Source organism: Eptesicus fuscus, chromosome 6 (assembly GCF_027574615.1).
Source record: "Eptesicus fuscus isolate TK198812 chromosome 6, DD_ASM_mEF_20220401, whole genome shotgun sequence".
In the NCBI taxonomy this organism is placed as follows: Eukaryota; Metazoa; Chordata; class Mammalia; order Chiroptera; family Vespertilionidae; genus Eptesicus; species Eptesicus fuscus.
This window is the reverse complement of record NC_072478.1, coordinates 9,319,903-9,339,497: the sequence shown is the minus strand read 5'-3', so window position 1 is coordinate 9,339,497 and position 19,595 is coordinate 9,319,903. Positions and strand designations below refer to the sequence as shown.

General features: G+C 40.6%; 1 pseudogene; it reads right to left on the bottom strand.

Annotated features, from left to right (window-relative positions):
* Window positions 1-745: 745 nt before the first annotated feature.
* On the bottom strand, window positions 746-3,227 carry LOC129149551 (uncharacterized; annotated as a pseudogene).
* Between the last annotated feature and the right edge of the window lie 16,368 nt (window positions 3,228-19,595).

The following is a 19,595-nucleotide window of genomic DNA, read 5'->3' as shown; positions in this document are numbered from 1 at the left end:
CAGGGCTACCAAAACCCTCATACATCTCAAGTTGGGGACAAAAACGGGGCCCATGATGGCTGACAACTCAAAATAAAACAAAACAAAAAGAGCAAGTATTAAGATAAAGATTAAAATTTTGTATTATATAATTTACATAAAAGCCATGCTAACACCCTATCTGGTATGAACTTGGGCAAGGACTGGTCTTTCTTAGGGAGAAGTGGGTAGCTTTGGGGCAGGTAAGGGACTTCTTTAACAATGCAATTCATGATATTTGGAATGACCATTTAAAGAAGAAAAACGTACAATCAAAGTCGTTGGCCACATTGTAGAACTTTGGGTATACTTGCCGGAAACCGAACATTGAGACATTGGAAGTTAAATGTGAAAAGGGAATCCGGAATGCTTTGGTCAACCTTAATCGCTCTGAATGGTCAGAGCTAGTCACTCATTGTTTAGTTGAGACATTGGTAGTTAAAGCAACTCTCACCTGCTAAACATATGTAAATTTTTGCTGATTGTCTATTATTGGAATTTCCTGCCTAAAGGATATGGGTGTATCTCAGAACCCCAATAAAAGGGATGGCAAAGGCCAGAGCAGTGAGTAGTCCTCCCACTAGAGGTGGGCTCCTGCCTGGTCCCCCATTTACCCAAATTGATTCTTTTCTAGCTTCTTTTCATTTTGATTGCGGCCTTCTCCAGAAACCGGACCTGAACGGGAACCCTGAATCATGCAGGATGTGACAAGGGATTCCACATATACTCACTCCAACAGACTGCTGTCACCTTCACTGGAGGCCATCACAATGCCAGTGGTACAGCCAGAGATGTACAGGAACAGTACAGCCTGGGTGTTAAAGGTCTCAAACATGATCTGGGTTATCTTCTTATGGTTGGCCATGAAATTCAGGGTGCCTCGGTGAGCAGGCTGGGGTGCTTCTCAAGGGCCACACACAGCTCATTGTAAAAAGTGTGATGCCAGACCTTCTCCTGTTGTTCCAGTTGGTGATGGTGCCATGCTCAGTGGGGTACTTACTCTGGGCCTCATGGCCCACATAGGAGTCCTTCCGGCCTATGCCCACCCTCACACCCTGGTGCTGGGGATGCCCCACCATGGAGGTAATGATGGCCCTGGGAGCATCGTCATCTGAGAAGCCAGGTTTGCACATGTCAGAGCTGTTGACCACAGCAGCAATATTGTCATCCAAGTGAGCTGGAGTTGGTGTAGACAAGCGAAGGCAGAGGAGTGATGAAGTCGAAGGGCCTGTGCAAGAAGATGGGCATGAGCTTGCTCTATCTATCTTTCTTTCTATCTGTCTCTGTCTATTTATTACCTGTCTGTCTAGCAATGCTTTAGGTAAGGGAAATTGCCAATTAAAATTTTGCAACTCCATGTGTATCCATAGGTAATAACAGCAAGTCATCTGGGGGCACATTCTTTAATATGGTAAATGTCAATAGGTTTGTTTTTTTATAACTACGCGGCAAGGTGTTTTACTCTCTGAGGAAGGGTGTTAGAGGACCCTCTGCTTTTGCCTTTCTCTCTCAGATTTGGAAAATTCTGTTTCTCCCCAAACTGCTTGAGATGCAGAAACCTGGATGAGGGTTGGGGTGGGGGTATCATCAAATATTTTGCATAAGAGACTCAGAGGGAGAAAAGGGCATGAAATTCTCCTAACCTCCTCTTCTCAGGTTCAAAGTTAGATCAATCAATTGGTAAAACGTGAGAGACCCTGATCAAAACTCCAGGGCAGCAAAGGGCAAGAAAATCCCTAAATAAAATGACTTTGGATCTGGAAATAGTTGTTACCAGTGGGCTGGCCCTTTCTCTGGAGCTAAAAGAGGTCAGTTCCGGGGCTCTAAGGTGGCAGGTATCTTGATGCAGTACTAGTTCTCTACCTGGCACACTGAGAAAATATGAGTGGAAGTAGCCAGCAGATCAAATAAATCTAAATCTCCAGGAGTAGGCCCAGGCATTAATATCATTAAAACTCTTAATAATATTTAATGGGAGAAAATATTTGGCAAATCATATACCCGCTTAGGGACTTGTATCTAGAACACGTTAAAGATTTTTTGCAATTTTTATAATACAATATTAAAAAGACAAATAACTAAATCAAAAAATGGGCAAATGACCTGAATAGACATTTCTGCAAAGAAGCTAAGCATGTGGCCAATAAGCACACAAAAAAAGATATGCTCAATATCATCAGCCACCAGATTGCTAATCACAATGAGAAACTTCCCATTCACTAGGGCAACGAGAATCAACAAGTCAGATAATAACAAGTGTTAGGATATGGAGAAATCAGAACTCTTATACAGTAGTTCCTCTTTACTAAGGTGACCAGACGTCCGCTTTTGGTGGGACAGTCCCCATTTTTAACAATTTGTCCCGCGTCCCGCGGCGTTTTAAAAAAGTCCCGATTTTTTGGAAAGAATGCACAACAAGCTAGGGAACGGCGGGAGAATGGGAAGGGAATATACGGTTTTCGGCGGCCATGTGGCTATTTAGCCAAGATATGAGTTTTATATTATTTTTGTTAATTTTATAATGTTAAACTTTAATAATAACAAATAATTGTTGAGAACTGATTATCGAGAACTGCTTATCAAAGTTCACATTGTTGATCAGTTGTTAGAATTCGACCACCATTGTTTGGACTGAATGAACAATGGCATTTTTGGGGATTGGCAAAGACGAAAACATTTTGTAACTGTCTCTCAGATGATACACATCGTACTGCGTGCTAGTAAGCTAGTTAAACAAGTGATGTCATTACAAATCAGCTATTCAGATAATTTAGGTAAGTAATTTATTTATTTATTTCATAAATAGATAAATTTTCTTTAATTTAGCAGACAGTACTCATATTATTTATATTTTATAGTGGCGGCAAAAAGTCTAGCGCCGGCCTTGAAAGTGACACTTACGACTTACGTTACGGCAAATTCATGACCTTTTAAACAATGACAGCAATCTACTAAAAAAAAATTCACTCAAATGAGAAATATGCCAAAGAATAAAATAATACTATACATAATTTTTTATTTATTATATTTGTAAATTGTACTTATGTTGAAATTTTTAAAAATATATTACAATACTATTTTTGCGTTCTATGAAAATTTTTGTTGCTCCATATAGACCAAATTTTTAATCAAGAACCCCCCCTCCTCCCCCGGTCAATGGTGTCCCACTTTACCAATGTTAAAATCTGGTCACCTTACTCTTTACCCATGGGGGATAGCTTACAGAATGGCAAGATCAGTATGGTCCCGAGTAGGTGGAAGTGATATGAACTAGTGGTGAAGAAAGTCTGTGCTTTTCTGAGTTGACAAGAGAGAGGAGGTAATCCGATGGGGAGAGCAGCATGATCAGAGACACAGGTCTGGGGATTTGCATGAGGAAGTAGGTGGGGTGACAGGAGAAAACAATCTAACTGCAAGAGAGTGCATGCTGGGAAACAGGAAGAAACAAGATAGGTAGATATAGCTAGCACTTTAGAAATTAGAGTGAAGGACTTAGACTTCATGCAATATTAACAGGAAACCAAGGTCTTGAGCTCAGCATTTATCGGATGAAAATGGCATTCTAGGAAAAGTTGTTTATTTGTTCAATGGCTCCCATATAATTAGTCACCTAAACAATCATAATTATATTTCACTGCAGTATAGTAATGGAAACTAATTCAGTAATAACAAAAATTGATTTTGTTCTGCTCATTATGTGCTGATAAAATTAAGAAGCAAACTCTTCAGGCTTTATGTGATTTTCAGAAGTATATTCCCATTCTTTCATACAGCAAACAGAGGCAATGATTTCAAGATATCCTATCTAATAAAAGAGTAATATGCAAATTGACTGTCACTCCAACACACAAGATGGCTGCCACAGATGGCCAGCAGTGGAGGGCAGTTGGAAGGGACCAGGCCTGCAAGGGAGGGAAGTTTGGGGCGACCAGGCCTGCAGGGAAGGGCAGTTGGGAGGGACCCAGGCCTGCAAGGGAGAGCAGTTGCGGGTGACCAGGCCTGCAGGGGAGGGCAGTTAGGGGTGACCAGGCTGGCAGGCAGAAGCGGTTAGGGGCAATCAGGAAGGCAGGCAGGTGAGCAGTTGGGAGCCAGCAGTCCTGGATTGTGAGAGGGATGTCCGACTGCCCTCAAAGGGTCCCAGATTGGAGAGGGTGCAGACTGGGCTGAGGGACAACCCCCCCCCCATGCACTAATTTTGTGCACCGGGCCTCTAGTGATAATATAATCATATAATCATATGGTCTTAAGAACTGATGTAAGAATCATCATTTTTTATTCCATTTTTATATTTTTTCAATATTCTACCAGTCTTGAAATATACTTGTACTATAGGAATATTTCTCTTTTATTTATTTTTTATTTGTAGCCCAACTTTGCAAGGAAATGCTCTTTTAAAAACTGAAGAACTGCAGTGTGCCACCAGTTTACATTTTGCCAAAATTGCCCCTCCCCAGTGCATGCTTAGGAGCAGACCCATTTCATTGTCACAGCAGAATAATTGCCATTATCCGATTCAGCCTCAGAGCCAAGTGGAGAAATGTAAGTTATTTTACAACCGAGGTTTCTCAGGCCTTACATATGTAGGGTACTTTTCTAGGATAAATGTTACTTCAGCTCCTTTTCAAACCATTCTAATACTCAGAGCCACATTTGTCATTCCTTTAGAAAGAATAAGAAGATGGTGATGTCCATGAGATATTTGCATGTAAATTTGAATGTAATATCCATATGGTGTGTGAAAACCTATGAGTTAGGTCCAAAAGTTTTTATACTTCCTACAAGTAACACTGTATACCTTTTGGACAAGTTTTATCTTTGATCAATACATATATAGAAATTTCAATTAGAAGCTTGGGAGAAAATTACACTGAGTGGCCAGATTATTATGATCTCTGAACACATAATAATCTGGCCACTCAGTAAATATATATGTATATATATTAGATATATATCAGTAAATACATATATTTATATATATATTAGATATATATCAATAAATACATATATAAATATATATATTAGATATATATCAATAAATACATATATATATATATACATACACACACACATATGTGTGTGTGTATGTGTGTGTGTGTGTGTGTGTATACATATATATATATATATATATATATATTAGAGGCCCGGTGTATGAATTCGTGCATGGATGGGGACCAGCCAGCCTGGCCAGGGGGAGGGGACATGGGCAGTTGGCTGGCCTGCCTGTTGGTCGAACTCCTGGTCGAGGGGACAATTTGCATATTAGCCTTTTATTATATAGGATATACACTGAGTGGCCAGATTATTATGTGTTCAGAGATCATAATAATCTGACCACTCAGTGTATATATCTAAAGTGACCAATCTTGTTCCTCCATTTTTTTGGTTGACATCTATGTTGCAAGAAAGTGGTTCCCAAGAGGGTCATCTTCCCCTTTAAACTACAGTAAAAGTCACTTTAAAAGGTGAGAGCAGCCATAACCAGTTTGGCTCAGTGGATAGAGCATCGGCCTGTGGACTGAAGGGTCCCAGGTTTGATTCTGGTCAAGGGCATGCTTGGTTGCAGGCACATCCCCAGTGGGGGGGGGGGAGTGCAGGAGGCAGCTGATAGATGTTTCTCTCTCATGGATGTTTCTAACTCTCTATCCCTCTCACTTCCTCTCTGTAAAAAATCAATAAAATATATCTTTAAAAAAAAAAAGGTGAGAGCAGAGGGAGGTGAATTGGAGAGACATCATTGTTCCAGAAAGGACAGGGTAATGTACTGGTTTTCAAACTCAGCTGCACATTAAAATTACCAGGAAAGTTTATTGCTAAGATCTGGAAACAGCCCAAGTGCCCATCAGTAGATGAGTGGATAAAAAGCTGTGGTACATTTACACCATGGAATACTATGCAGCAGTAAAAAAGAAGGATCTCCTACCCTTTGAGACAGCACGGAGGGACCTGGAGAGTTTATGCTAAGTGAAATAAGCCAGTCAGAGAAAGATAAGCATCACATGACCACACTCATATATGGAATCTAATGAGCAAAATGAAGTGATGAACAAAACAGATCCAGAGACATTGAAGCATAGAACAGACTGATGAATCTCAGAGGGCAGATTGCGGGGGAGGGGGGTTGGAGAGAGATTAACAAGGAACATATATGCATAGACTATGGACACAGACAATAGTGTGGTAAAGGTTTGGGAGGGGCAGGTGTGGGGTGGAGAGGGTCAATGAGGAAAAAATGGGGGGGAGGAACATCTGTAATACTTTCAACAATAAAGATAAATTTTTAAAAAATAAAAATCCCAGCCAGAGAGTGTCTCAAGTGGTTGAGCATCAAACTATGAACCAGGAGGTTAGGTTTGATTCCCAGTCAGGGCACATGTCCAGGTTGTGGGCTCAATCTCCAGTAGGGGGTGTGCAGGAGGCAGCCAATCAATGATTCTCTCTCATCATTGATGTTTCTATGTCTATCTCCCGCTCTCTTCTTCTCTGAAATCAATAAAAATATATTTTTTAAAATTTTTAATAAATAAATAAAAACACTGATGCCTGGTCTTACCCCCAGAATTTCTGATTTAATTGGTGTGGGGTGCAGCTTAGGTGTCAATATTTTTTGAAACTCCTCAGATGATTCTACTATGCACTCAAGGTTACTAAGATCTGGAAACAGCCCAAATACCCATCAGTAGACTAGTGTGGTAATGGCTATGGGTTTAAGTTGAGTACTAGCTGTAGGGTGTTAGGTGGTTCAAATAGACTTCAGGAGCTTCATTTAATTAGATAAATACCAGTATTTATTACTGCTATTACTAGAGGCCCAGTGCACAAAATTCATGCACAGGGGGTGAGGGGGTGGGGGCTGTTCCTAGCCTGGCCTGCAGCCTCTCGCAGTCCGGGAGTCCTCAGAGGATGTCTGACTGCCAGCTTAGGCTTGCTCCCCGTCAGTCAGACATCCTGAACACTGCCTGGCTTCTGGCTGAGCGGTGCTCCCCCTGTGCACTGAGCACCAGGGGGCAGCTCCTTCGTTGAGTGTCTGCCCCCTGGTGGTCAGTATGCATCATAGCAACTGGTCATTCTGCTGTCCAGTCAATTTCCATATTAGCCTTTTATTATATAGGATTATTTTATCCTTACAGGACACTGTAAGGATCAAACAAAGTAATAAATACAAAATGTCCTTGAAAACTACAAAAGGCTATACAAATGTGCACTATTTGAGATATATTTAGACCCTCTTGCTCCAAAGAAATAATTTAACAACTTAATTTGCACAAATAGTCAAGCTTCAATTACCTCTACAGGAAACAAAGGTTCTACCAACCTTTAATATAATTATTTATCACTCTGGTAAATTTTAGAATCCATTTTGTATGATATGTAGATTTTACACTATAGAGGAATATTCAAATGCTTTTGCTAAAACAGATATATGTATAATCTAGCAGTGCTTCAAGATATTTTTCATCAGTTTCCCCAAATGGAAAACTGAGGTAGGTAAATTGGCTGTAGGATTTTATCTCTGCATAAATACATAAGTCGGGTGTAACAAAAATCATTGAAAGTTACTGATAAAATAAAGAAAATGAAACCCTTCATGAATGCAGAAATCTGCAGAAGACAGGGAAATTTTTCAAATTAAAGTTAAGAAAACTAAAGATGCAGAGATGACCAATAAAATTGACAACAGAAGGGGGTTTGAGACTTAAACATGGGTAGTGTCCAGAGAGTAATGAAAAACGATCAAAGGAGAGAGTTGCTCAGAACGTGTAAATGTGACCTTATTTGGAAATATGTTTTTGCAGATGTAATTAAGGATCTCAAGATGAGATCATCCTAGATCAGTGATGGCGAACCTATGACACGCGTGTCAGCACTGACACGCATAGCCATTTCTGATGACACGCGGCCGCTGAGGCAGCCACATGCCGAGGATGAAACATTTGCTGCTCCTGAGGATGAAACATTTGCGAAATAATGTTTTTTCCTCAAAGTGACACACTACCCGAGTTATGCTCAGTTTTTTTGGCGAAGTTTGACACACCAAGCTCAAAAGGTTGCCCATCACTGTCCTAGATAAAGCTGGTCCCTAAATCCAATGACAACTGACTTTATAAAACGAGAAAAAGGAAGAACACACGGAGAAGACAGAGGCAAAGATTGGAGGTCTGGGGACATGAGCCAAGAAGCTCTTGGAGCCGCCAGAAGCTGGAAGAGACATGGAAGGACTCTTCCCTGGAGCCTTTGGAGGGAGCATGACCCTGTGGTCACGTTGATTTGGGACTTCTGGCCTCCAGAACTGTGAGATAATAAACTTTAGTTGCTTTCAGCCACTAAGTTTGTGGTAATTTGTTACGACAGCCCTAGGAAATTAATAGAACGGGCACAATGTAAATAGTTCCCGCCCCCAATGAAGTGAACAGTGTTCTTAAATAATGAAAATAATAAGCTTGCCAGTGCAGACCTAGGTTTGTTGAGTACACTTGTGACAACACATAGAAGCTTATAGGATGTGACAGTGGGCCAGACACCGACTGGTGAGCAGTGGGCTGGCATCAGCAGAGCCATAGGAAGCTCTGAAGTGGAATAGACCAGGGCCTGGCGCTGTTTTCCAAAGAGAAGTGACTCGTGGTTTGGTTTTTTGTTTTTTTTTTAAATCTACAATTAAAAAGCAGTAATATCCATGTGTGCACTTTATTTTCAGAAAACTGAGAAAGAAAACTCAAAAGAGAATAATTATGAAAGAAAAAGGAATGTTTTGTTGATTCCCCCCCCCCCCCCCCCGCCAGTGAAAATACATTAGTGATTTTGCTCCTTGTTCCTTTTCTTTTGGGTAAACATTCCTTGCACAGGATCAGATTCCTATCTCAGTTTTAAGTAAAATTAAGATAGAATAATATTTGACTTTCTGCTGTTTCATATCATTAACTTCCATAACTGAAACTGATTGGATTAGAGCCGTGGTTGTTGTTTTTAAACGTGAAACTGAAATTGCAGCTTATATAGCAAACCCGTATGCCCTGGGAGCACGAGTCCCACGCAGTCATGACTTTCTGTCTCTGCATTCCAATGTGTAGAGAAGACATAAAGTGCTCACGTGGGTATCACTGCTTTTTAAGATGGCAAATGGGGAGGTGGAGTGGGCAAACCACCAGTTTTTCTGTTGCCAACACTGGACTGGAGAATGCGACTGGAACCTGAGGCATTTGACTCCTGCCTCTGACTGTGTAGCTGGTCCCCCCTGAACAGCAGAGGGCTGACGACTCAATATATCCACCCAGGGGCTGGAAGAGAAGCATCAGAGACCTGCCTGGGGCTGGAAGAGCAGCGACAGAAGAATGTGAAGGGCTAATCACTGAACACAAGACAGCCAGAGAAAGGGAGCCTGGATTGCTTTTATAACATGGCAGCAGAGAATACAGCCGACTCACACCTGTCCCCCAGTCCCACCTACAACCCCACTCATCTAACTGGTGATGGAGGAGAGAGGGGAGCAGGGGGTAAAGTTTCCCCCAACAGGAGGTATAGGTGGGAAAAATTCCATTTACCTTCAAGTTTCCAATAACTGCTGCTTCTCTAATTAAATACGTTATAGGAAAATGGCTATGGGGATTCTGCTTATAAACTTCTTGAGGTGTAATAAACTTAAAATTACTAAACTGTGTTTACAATTATTAATGTCAAATGAGCATCTGAATTCTCTGTGGGAATTTGTCAGTAGAAGATGTAAAAGTGAACATGTCAGAAAATAAAAACTCTTTTTTTTCAACAAGAAATAAAAAACAAACAAAACAAAAATAACCCATAACAAAACCAATAAAACATATATTTTATCCTTAGTTGGGTGACTGACACTATCTAGTTATGTGACAAACTGTAAAATGAAAAGTAATCCTAAATAAATTAGAATGTTAAATTCAGTGCAAGTAATAAATCCCTTAATTTGAACTCAATGAAAGAGATACACAATTCATTCATCATTGAAATCAATTTCTGGACACGATATCATGGCCTGACCATGCCTGTCCTGATGTGAGGTTAGGAAACATCAGGGTCCGCAGCCTAGGGAAATATTCAGAAAAGAAAGGAGAGGTGAAAATGGTGTTTACTGTTTATTATTCTGTCCCTCCCCAGTTCCTCCTGCATGTAGGGGGTTCAAAATATTAATGGAAAGATTCATTATGATTTGGCATATGAAGTAAATCTTCTCCTCCATCCCACTTGCTTACTTATACTATATGACACATTTATCAGTTCTTTTCTAAAGACATTCATATCCCGGGATATTATTAAAATCTGTCCATATCAAAGATATTGGTTTTTATGAAGTTTGAGGTAGTAATTTACTGAACTTAATAAGCTTACTCCCTTAAAACTGGAAAACATTAGAGGTTACTCTGCCCATGATAAGAATAGACCATGAACAGATTTGCAAGAACAATAATAACAAAAAATTAGAACTGAGAGAGAGTGATTTTGGTCATATGGCCAGTAAAGTACTTGGCAATGTTTCTACTTCCTTTTCTTTACTGTTCCTACAAGTTCATTTTGGAGTATACTCGGACAAGATATTTTCCTAGTTCTTCAAGAAAGTATGAGCGAGGCATCTTCTCTATTATCCTCACTGAAATAATGGCATCCCTTTCTATGGTAACCATTGCTTATAACTTATCCCCACCATGATTAAGTGCTTTACATTCACTACTTTATTTGACCCTCACAATAAACCATACCAGGAAGGTTACTATTTTTATCTCATTTTACAGATGATAAAATGAGGGGCATGGTGATAGTCTGATTCAAGCTCACACTCAATAATTAGGCTATCTATCCAGCCTCTTCAATAGCCCTTTTCATGAGGATTCATGAACTGACTCTTCCCTTGAATTCTCATCTCCTAAAGGTTTCTGATAACGCTAAAAGAGAATAAATAACTGGCTAACATTTGCACAATGACCAAGTGGTGAAGCTGAACTTTAATGCAGGGCATCTGATTCCAAATCTTATTTTATGACATCACACTTCCAGATATAGCTGAAGTTTTCAATTTAGGAGAAATTGGCTCCGAAACAAAATAGCTGGCACTATTTCATTTCTTTCAGAAATAAAGTCCAGATGGATTTAAGAATTAAATCTTACAAACAAAACCATAAAAGTACTGGAAGAAGATTTCTGTGGATATTTATGTAATCTTGGGGTGGGAAAGGCAATTCTAAAAATGGCCTTAAAGTAGAAAAGATGGATACATTAGATTTTATAAAAATAAAAAGTCAGTATGTGAAAACAATATGAATAAAAAGTAAAGGCAAAAAACTCAGTTCAGGAAAGCAATTCTCTCTTTTATATTGATGCATGCATTTATTAATTTCAAAAATATAGGCAATGGAGTAAAATGGAGATCAAAAACAGATATGGCCCCAGACTTTATGAAGTTATCATCTAGAGAAGGAGTCAGAAACTGATGGATGAACATGCAATAACATGAAACAAAGGGAGCTCATGGTTCTATGGAAGCAAGTATCAGATGAACCTAATGTACACTGAAATGCCAGGAAAAACTTCCGGTGGGGTAGTGCTAGGGTGGAGATCAGAAAGATGAGTCCAAGTGTAGGGGATGGCAGCAAGAGGAATGTTCCAGACAGAGAGAGAGAGCATGTCCTTTGGAGGAAGACAGCATGGTCCATTTGAAGAACAAAGAGAAGGCCAGTATGACACAAAGCCAGTAAGGTGAAGAGGACGAGGCAGAGAGGTAGGTGCCATTCATGAATATAGGGACCCTGGAAGATGAGTAGGTTAGGACAGGATGGAAGATCAAGAATTTGATCTTGGGTCCTGGCTGGTATGGCCTAGTAGGTTGGAGCATCCACCCATCCATGGAAATGTCATGGGTTCAATTTCTGTTCAGGGCACATATCAAGGTTGTGGGTTTGATTCCCTGTCATGGCACATGTGGGAGGCAGTTGATGGATGTTTCTCTCTCACAATGATGTTTCTCTCTCTCTCCCTCCCTCCACCTTCCTCTCCCTCTAAAATCACTAAAAGCATGTCCTCAGGTGAGAATTAAAAAAAGAAAAAGAAAAAATAATTTAAAAAAATTTGATCTTGGGCATGACAAATTTGAGGTATCCTTGAGTGGAGATTTCAAGTAAGTAATTGGATATAAGGATCCAGTGTATAAAAAATAGGACTGGTCAAAGCATATAAATTTTAGTCATTGGTCTATGACCATAGCCGAATAAAGCCGTCAATGGTCATGGATAAGAATATGAAGGGAAAGGACAGCGTGAGAAGAGAATAGTGCCTGCGCCTGCACCTTGAGGAATGCCAGTATTTAATGGGGAAGTAGAGGAAGAGCCCACAAAGGGGACTGAGAAGATTGAGCCAGTAGGAGGCCTGTGAGAGTGTGATGTCATGGAAGCCAGAAAAGTGAGTGCAGTTCCAAGTGCTGTTTAAAGGTTAAAAAGAGCCCTCAAGGCCAAAGAGAAGGAAACAGGAGCAATAAGTAAAGACCAGTCACCTATAGGGAGAGGTTTTCTTTGCTCTCACCATGCTCAGGACAACTTGTCCATCAGAACTGCTAAATTGCCAGGGCATGAGCAGAGAAATAAGGGCCCACGCATAAGGAAAGTGTGTGGCTGGCGAGCCTTTTCAAGTCGTCGCTGTTGTCCCACTTCTCTAAGAGACAGGGTTTTACAAAATTGGCAGAAGGAGTGCGTGGAATCTTATCTCATTCCTTTCCTGCTTCCAGCTTGCTTAGCACGAGGCAACCTTTGATTGAAGTAAAACACAACCTACACAGTGGTCTCCAATGGTGGGGAAGGTGGGGAGTCTCCGCCCCACCCCCTTGCATGGAACATTTTAAAATTTCTGGAGACTTCTTTGATTATCATGATTCTGTGGGGAGTGTTGCTACTGGCATTTAGAAAGCTGTTAAACATTCTACAATGCACAGGACAGCCCCCCACCACAAGGAATTACCCAGTCCAAATGTCAATAGTGGCAAGGTTGATGGCACTATTAATGGGCAGTTTATATCCATTCCCTCTTCCACAGTTTTTGTGAGGCTTTGTCCCAAAATAAAAAAAAATATGTTAATTTAAAGTAAAAGCAGTTTTTCCTATCATCTTTAAATTATTTCAACTTATGTGCTTTTTACATTTATTTATTTAATTGAATTTATTGAGGCGACATCCTATATAATAAACGTTTAATATGCTAAGTGTCTGACCAATCGGTCGACCATTTGACCAGTCACTATAACACGCACTGACCACCAAGGGGCAGATGCTCCAACCGGTAGGTTAGCTTGCTGCTGGGGTTTGGCAGATCGGGACTGGGCGAGAGATTTGGACATGCCCTGGAGCCCTCCCACGGTCCTTCCCCAATCGGCCCTGATCACCAACCAGGCCAAGGGCCCCCATCCATGCACAAATTCATGCACCAGGCCTCTAGGTGGTTAATGAAATTATACAGGTTTCAGGTATAGAATTCTATACTACATCATCTGTATATTATATTGTGTGCTTACCACCCCAAGTCAGATCCCCTTCCATCACCATTTATTCCCACTTTACCTTCTTCTACCTCCTCCCAACACCCGACTCTTTCCTCTGGCAATCATCATATTGTTGTCTGTGTCTATGAGTCTTTCTATTTTTTTTTTTTTTCCTTTGCTTAATCCCTTTACCCTTCTCACCAATCTCTCTCCCCTATGACTGTTGTCAGTCTGTTCTCCTTATTCATGAATCTGTCTCCACTTTGTTTACTAGTTTATTTTATTCATTAGATGCCACATATAAGTGAAATAATATGGTACTCATCTTTCACAGACTGCTTTATTTGACTTAGCATAATACACTCATCCATGCTGTTGCAAAGCGTAAGAGTTTCTTATTTTTTATGACTTAGCAGTGTTCCATTGTGGGCCCATGAGCTGCTTCCAGATCCTGACTATTATAAATAGCGCTGCAATGAACATAGGGGTGCATATATTCTTTCAAATTAGTGTCTTTGAATACAGACTTAAATATTAGACTCAAAACTGTAAACGTCCTAGAAGAAAACATAGCCAGTAAAATCTTGGCAATTTCTTTTAGTAATATTTTTCTAATATATTTCCTCAGGCAAGGGGGAGGAAAAATAAATAAACAAATGGGACTACATCAGCTAAAAAAGTTTTTGCCCAAGCCCTGGCCAGTGTGGCTCAATTAGTTGGAAAGTTGTTCTGTACACCAAAAGGTGGTAGGTTCAATTCCTGGTCAGGACACATACCCATATTGAAGATTTGATCACCAGTCAGAGCACATGTGGAAGGCAATTGATCAATGTTTCTTTCTCACATTGACATTTCTCTCTCTCTCTCTCTCTCTCTCTCTCTCTCTCTCTCTCTCTCTCTCTCCCTACCTCTCTCTGAAATCAATTTTTTAAACATTATAAAAACAAAGTTTTGCTCAGAACCAACACACACAGTGGCCCGCTTCAGACAACATCAGAGCAGGTTCCAATAAGCTTCACAAGCAGTATATTCAAAGGGAGTTCTCAGCAAGCACCAAACACTGCTGAGGCGAATTTAATTTCATCTGGTTAGATCCTGCACAACAGCTTGCATGGCATGGTCAGGGTTGAGCCTCACAGTCAGCCAGCCTGAGGGTCAATCCTACATGTTAATGGGCCAATAGCAATCAAGATTCAATTACAACAGGAGTGCCCACATAACTCATACAAGGAATATTCCTAGAGCACAGTTCAAGTGATCAAGGAGACTGAGTGACTGAGTCCCACAATACACCTAATACATAAGGCCACCCCAAAAAGACTGGGAATCATAGCAGAGCTATCTTATACATAAAACAGACACAAGAGGGCCAAAATGGAGAAACAAAGAAACCTGCCTCAAATAAAAACAGCAGGAGAAACACCTAGAAAAAGAGCTAAGTGAAATAGAGGCAAGTAACTGTTATAAGGATATTCAAGAAACTTAATGAGAACTACCACATCATGAAAAAGGATATAGAAGCCATGAAAGGAACCAGTCAGAAATGAAGAATACCATGTCTGACATCAAGAATACATTGGAAGGAATAAAAAGTAGGTTAGTTGAAACAGAGAATTGAATCAGTAATTTGGAAACAAGGTAGGAAAAAAAACAATCAGAGAAGCAAAAAGAAAAAAATATTTTTTTAAAGAATAAGCAGAGTCTAAGGGACCTTTGGGACAACATGAAGCATAAAAACACCCACATCATAGAGGTACAAGAAGGAGAAGAGAGAGAGCAAGGGATCAAAAACCTATTTAAAGAAATGACAGAAAACTTCCCTATCTGATGAAGGAAAAAGACACACAAGTCCAGGAAGCAGGAAGCACAGAGAGTCCCAAACAAAATGAACCCAAAAAGGCTCACACCAAGACACTTTATAATTAAAATGGCAAAAGTTAAAGACAAGGAGAGAATCTTTTCTCTCTCTCTCTCTCTCTCTCTCTCTCTCTCTCTCTCTCTCTTTAAATCCTCACCCAAGGATATTTTCCATTGAATTTTTTAGAGAGAGTGGAAGGGAGAGGGAGAAACAGAAAGAGAGAAACATCAATGTGAGAAAGACACATCATTTGGTTGCCTCCCACATGGGCCCCAACCAGGGCTAGGGATTGAGCCTGCAACTGATGTATATGCCCTGGACTGGAATTGAACCTAGGACCCTTCAGTCCATGGCCCAATGCTATATCCTCTGAGCCAAACCTGCTAAGGTGACAAAGAGAGAATCTTAAAAGCATCAAGAGAAAACCTAGAAGAGAGCTTCTATAAGATTGTCAGCAGATTTCTTAACAGAAACATTTCAGGCCAGAAGGGATTGGCATGAAGTGTTCAAAGTGTTGAAAGGCAAGAATCTACAACCAAGACTACTTCACCCAGAAAGGCTATCATTTAAAATTGAAGGATAAATAAAGAGCTTCCCAGAAAAGAAAAAGCTAAAGCAGTTTGTTACCACCAAACCAATATTACAAGAAATGTTAAAGGGCCTGCTTTAAAAAGTAGAAGAAATACTATGCCACTGTAAAAAAGAGGGATATGTTACCCTTTGGGACAGTATGGGTGGTCCTGGAAAATATTATGATAAGTGAAATAAGCCAATCTGAGAAAGACAAATATCACATGATCTCACCTATTTGTGGATTCTAATGCATAAAATGAATTGACTAAAAAAATAAGACCTGAAGCATGGAGGCATAGTACAGACTGACATATCTCAATGTGGGGCTGGGAGGACAAGAAGAGATAAACCATAGCCTATGGACATGAGAAATAGGGTAGTGAAGACTTGGGAGGGGGGTAGGGACTTGGAGGAGAAAGGTATTGGAGGGGGTGGATGGAAGATATCTGTAATATTATCAACAATAAAAAATATATATATTTAAAAAGTAGAAGAAGAAAAAAACAGAGGGACGTAGTTAAAAGAATAAAATGATGCCTTGGCTGGTGTAGCTCAGTTTGTTGGAGCATTGTCCCATCCATACACTGGAAGGTCACGGTTTGATTCCCAGTCAGGACACATTCCTAGGTTGTGGGTTCGATCCTCAGTGGGGTGCATAAACAAGATCGATGTACCTCTCTCACATCAATGCTACTCCCTCTCTCTCTTTTTCTCTCTCCCTTCCTCTCTGAAATCAGTAATAGATATATAGATATATAGATTTTTTTTAATTACAACTAAAATACAGAACAACCATCATTCAGAACCACCTGATATCTGGCTGAAGGCAGAGGCATGGAATGGGCTGGTCCAACACCCATGTGTGGTGCTTTTATAATCCAGAGAGATATCATGGCTGCAAAGACCCCCATGAGGAGCAAGGTGTTCCAGACCCACACCAGACCTCCCAAACCAAGGTTTCAGAGCTGGGAGGAGAAGTCCTCATAACTGCAGGCTGTAAACACCAGTGGGGATTGTGGTTGAGTGACACAGAGGCTGCTGGACACACAAGCAGTCCCTCTTAAAGGGCTGGTGCATGAACTTACACAGACTTGCTCCCTCTGAGCTCTAGTGCTGGGGCAATGGCTTGGGGGAACCAGAGATATATGGGAGGAACTGGAGTGTCTGGCATCAAGGCAGGAATCAAGGGGCATCTTTCTCCCAGACAGGGGTGCTCGCAGGGGTCATTGTTCCTGTGCTGGGACCTCCCCCATCACAGAGCTGACTGGCAGCCATATCTAAGTTTCCATCAGTGCAGCCCACACTATTATTTCAGCCCTGGTGATTGCTGAGACCCTGCCCATTAAATTTACAGCTCCACCTTGTTTGCAGCAACTTTTCCATGTGGGTGGCCTGTCCTGGCTCAGGCTTCAGACTTTCCTGAAGTTGCTCAGATGGGCAGCAGCTGGCATCAGCATGCCCCAAATCTATCAATAGGAGGCCCAAGACCCGGTGCTAGTACCAGCCTGTCTTACTTCACAGCTAGGCCTCATCTAGGCACTTCCAAGCCCAGTGCAGATGGCAGCCATCTGTATCTCTCTGTGGCTCCTACTGGTGGCCACAGGCAGTGGCTGTTCTTGCACCTCCTAAGAGGCCCCAGAGCCGGTGCACCCAGTGGACAACCTCAGACCATACCAGATTACAACTCTACACATCCACAAGCAACACACTCAAGGAACAGACTCAATGAGGACCAAAGCCCCACTGAAGCAAGTCCTGCGCAATAGAGGTGTCTCCTGCACAGCAGCTCTTCTGTTGTAGACACAGCTGGTATTGACAGCCAATTGGCTTAGAGGGCAATTCCTCCCAGTGATGCCAACAGCAATCAAGGCTCAACTACAACAAGACTGTGCACATAGCCCACACAGGGGCCCACCAGAGTGCCCAGCTCAGGTGACTGGGGAGGCTGAGTACTGGGCTGCACAGGATACCTATTACACTCTACCAATTCCAGGAGATATAGCAGCTCTACCTATACATAGAAATAAACACAGGGAAGCAGCCAAAATGTGGAGACAAAGAAACATGTCACAAATGAAAGGAATGGAAGCAAACAAACTACTGGATACGTAGTTCAAAACAATGCTCTGGATCTTAATGAGAGCTTCAAAACCATGGTTATAAGATTACTCAAGGATCCGCATGAGACCATCAAGGATCTTACTGAGAATTTCAAAGATATGAAAAAGGACCAGTCAGAAATTAAGCATACGTTAATTGAAATAAAGAGTAACTTACAGAGATTCAACAGTAGAGTAGAGGATTCTGAGAATCAAATCAATGATTTGGAATATGAGGAAGCAAAAACACCCAATCAGAAGAGTAAAAAGAAAAAGAAATCCAAAAAATCATAAGATAGTGTAAGGAGCCTCTGGGACAACTTCAAGCGTACCAACATTCACATTATGGGACTTCCAGAAGAAGAGAAAGAGCAAGATATTGAAAAGCTATTTGAAAAAATAATGACAGAAAACTTCCCCTACCTGGTGAAAGACATAGACTTTTAAGTTGAGGAAGTGCAGAAGAGAGTCCCAAACAAGAGGAACCCAAATAGGCCCACACCAAGGCACATCATAATTAAAATGTCAAGGGTTAAAGACAAAGATAGAATCTTAAAAGCAGCAAGAGAAAAGCAGTTAGTTACCTACAAGGGAGCACCCATATGACTATTAGCTGATTTCTTAACAGAAACTTTGCAGGCCAGAGAGAGTAGCAAGAAACATTCAAAGTGATGAATAGCAAGGACCTACAACCAAGACTACTTTACCCAGCTAAGCTATCATTTAGAATTGAAGGTCAGTTAAGAGCTTCACAGATAAGAAGAAGCTAAAGGAGTTCATTATCACCAAACCAGCATTACATGAAATGCTGAAGGGTATTCTTTAAGAAGAGGAAGATTAAGAACAAGAACAAGAAAAATATGAAAAATAAAATATCAATAAATACATATCTATCAACAATTGAATATAAAATCAAAATAAGTAAACAAGAAATCTAATGAACAAAATAAATGGATGAATAAAATGGAATCAGAGGCATGGAAACATGGAACAGATGGACAAATCTCAGAGGGAAGGTGGGAGGGGAGAGAGGGAGAAGATTAACTAAAGATCTTATATGCATATATGCATTATCTATAGACACAGACAATAAGGTGGTGAAGGCCTGGGGCAGGGTGGGAACCAGGTGGAAGGAGGCAATTGGAGGGATAAAGGGGGACATATGTAATAATCTCAACAAAAAAGATTTTTTAAGAAAGACATAGAGTAGCTGAATGGATGAGAAAGCAAAACCCTTATATATACTGTCTACAAGAAACCCACCTCAGAACAAAAGATACACACAGACTAAAAGTAAAAGGGATAGAAAAAGATACTTTGTGTAAATGGAAATTTAAGAAAAGCTTGGGTAGCAATATTTATATCTGACAATATAGACTTTAAAACAAAGGCTATAGTAAGTGACAAAGAAGGACACTACATAATAATAAAGGGAACCATCCAACAAGAGACTATAACCCTTGTAAACATCTATGCACCCAACATAAGAGTACCTAAATATGTAAAGCAAATATTGATGAACATAATGGGAGAGACTGACAGTCATAGTAGGGGATTTTAACAC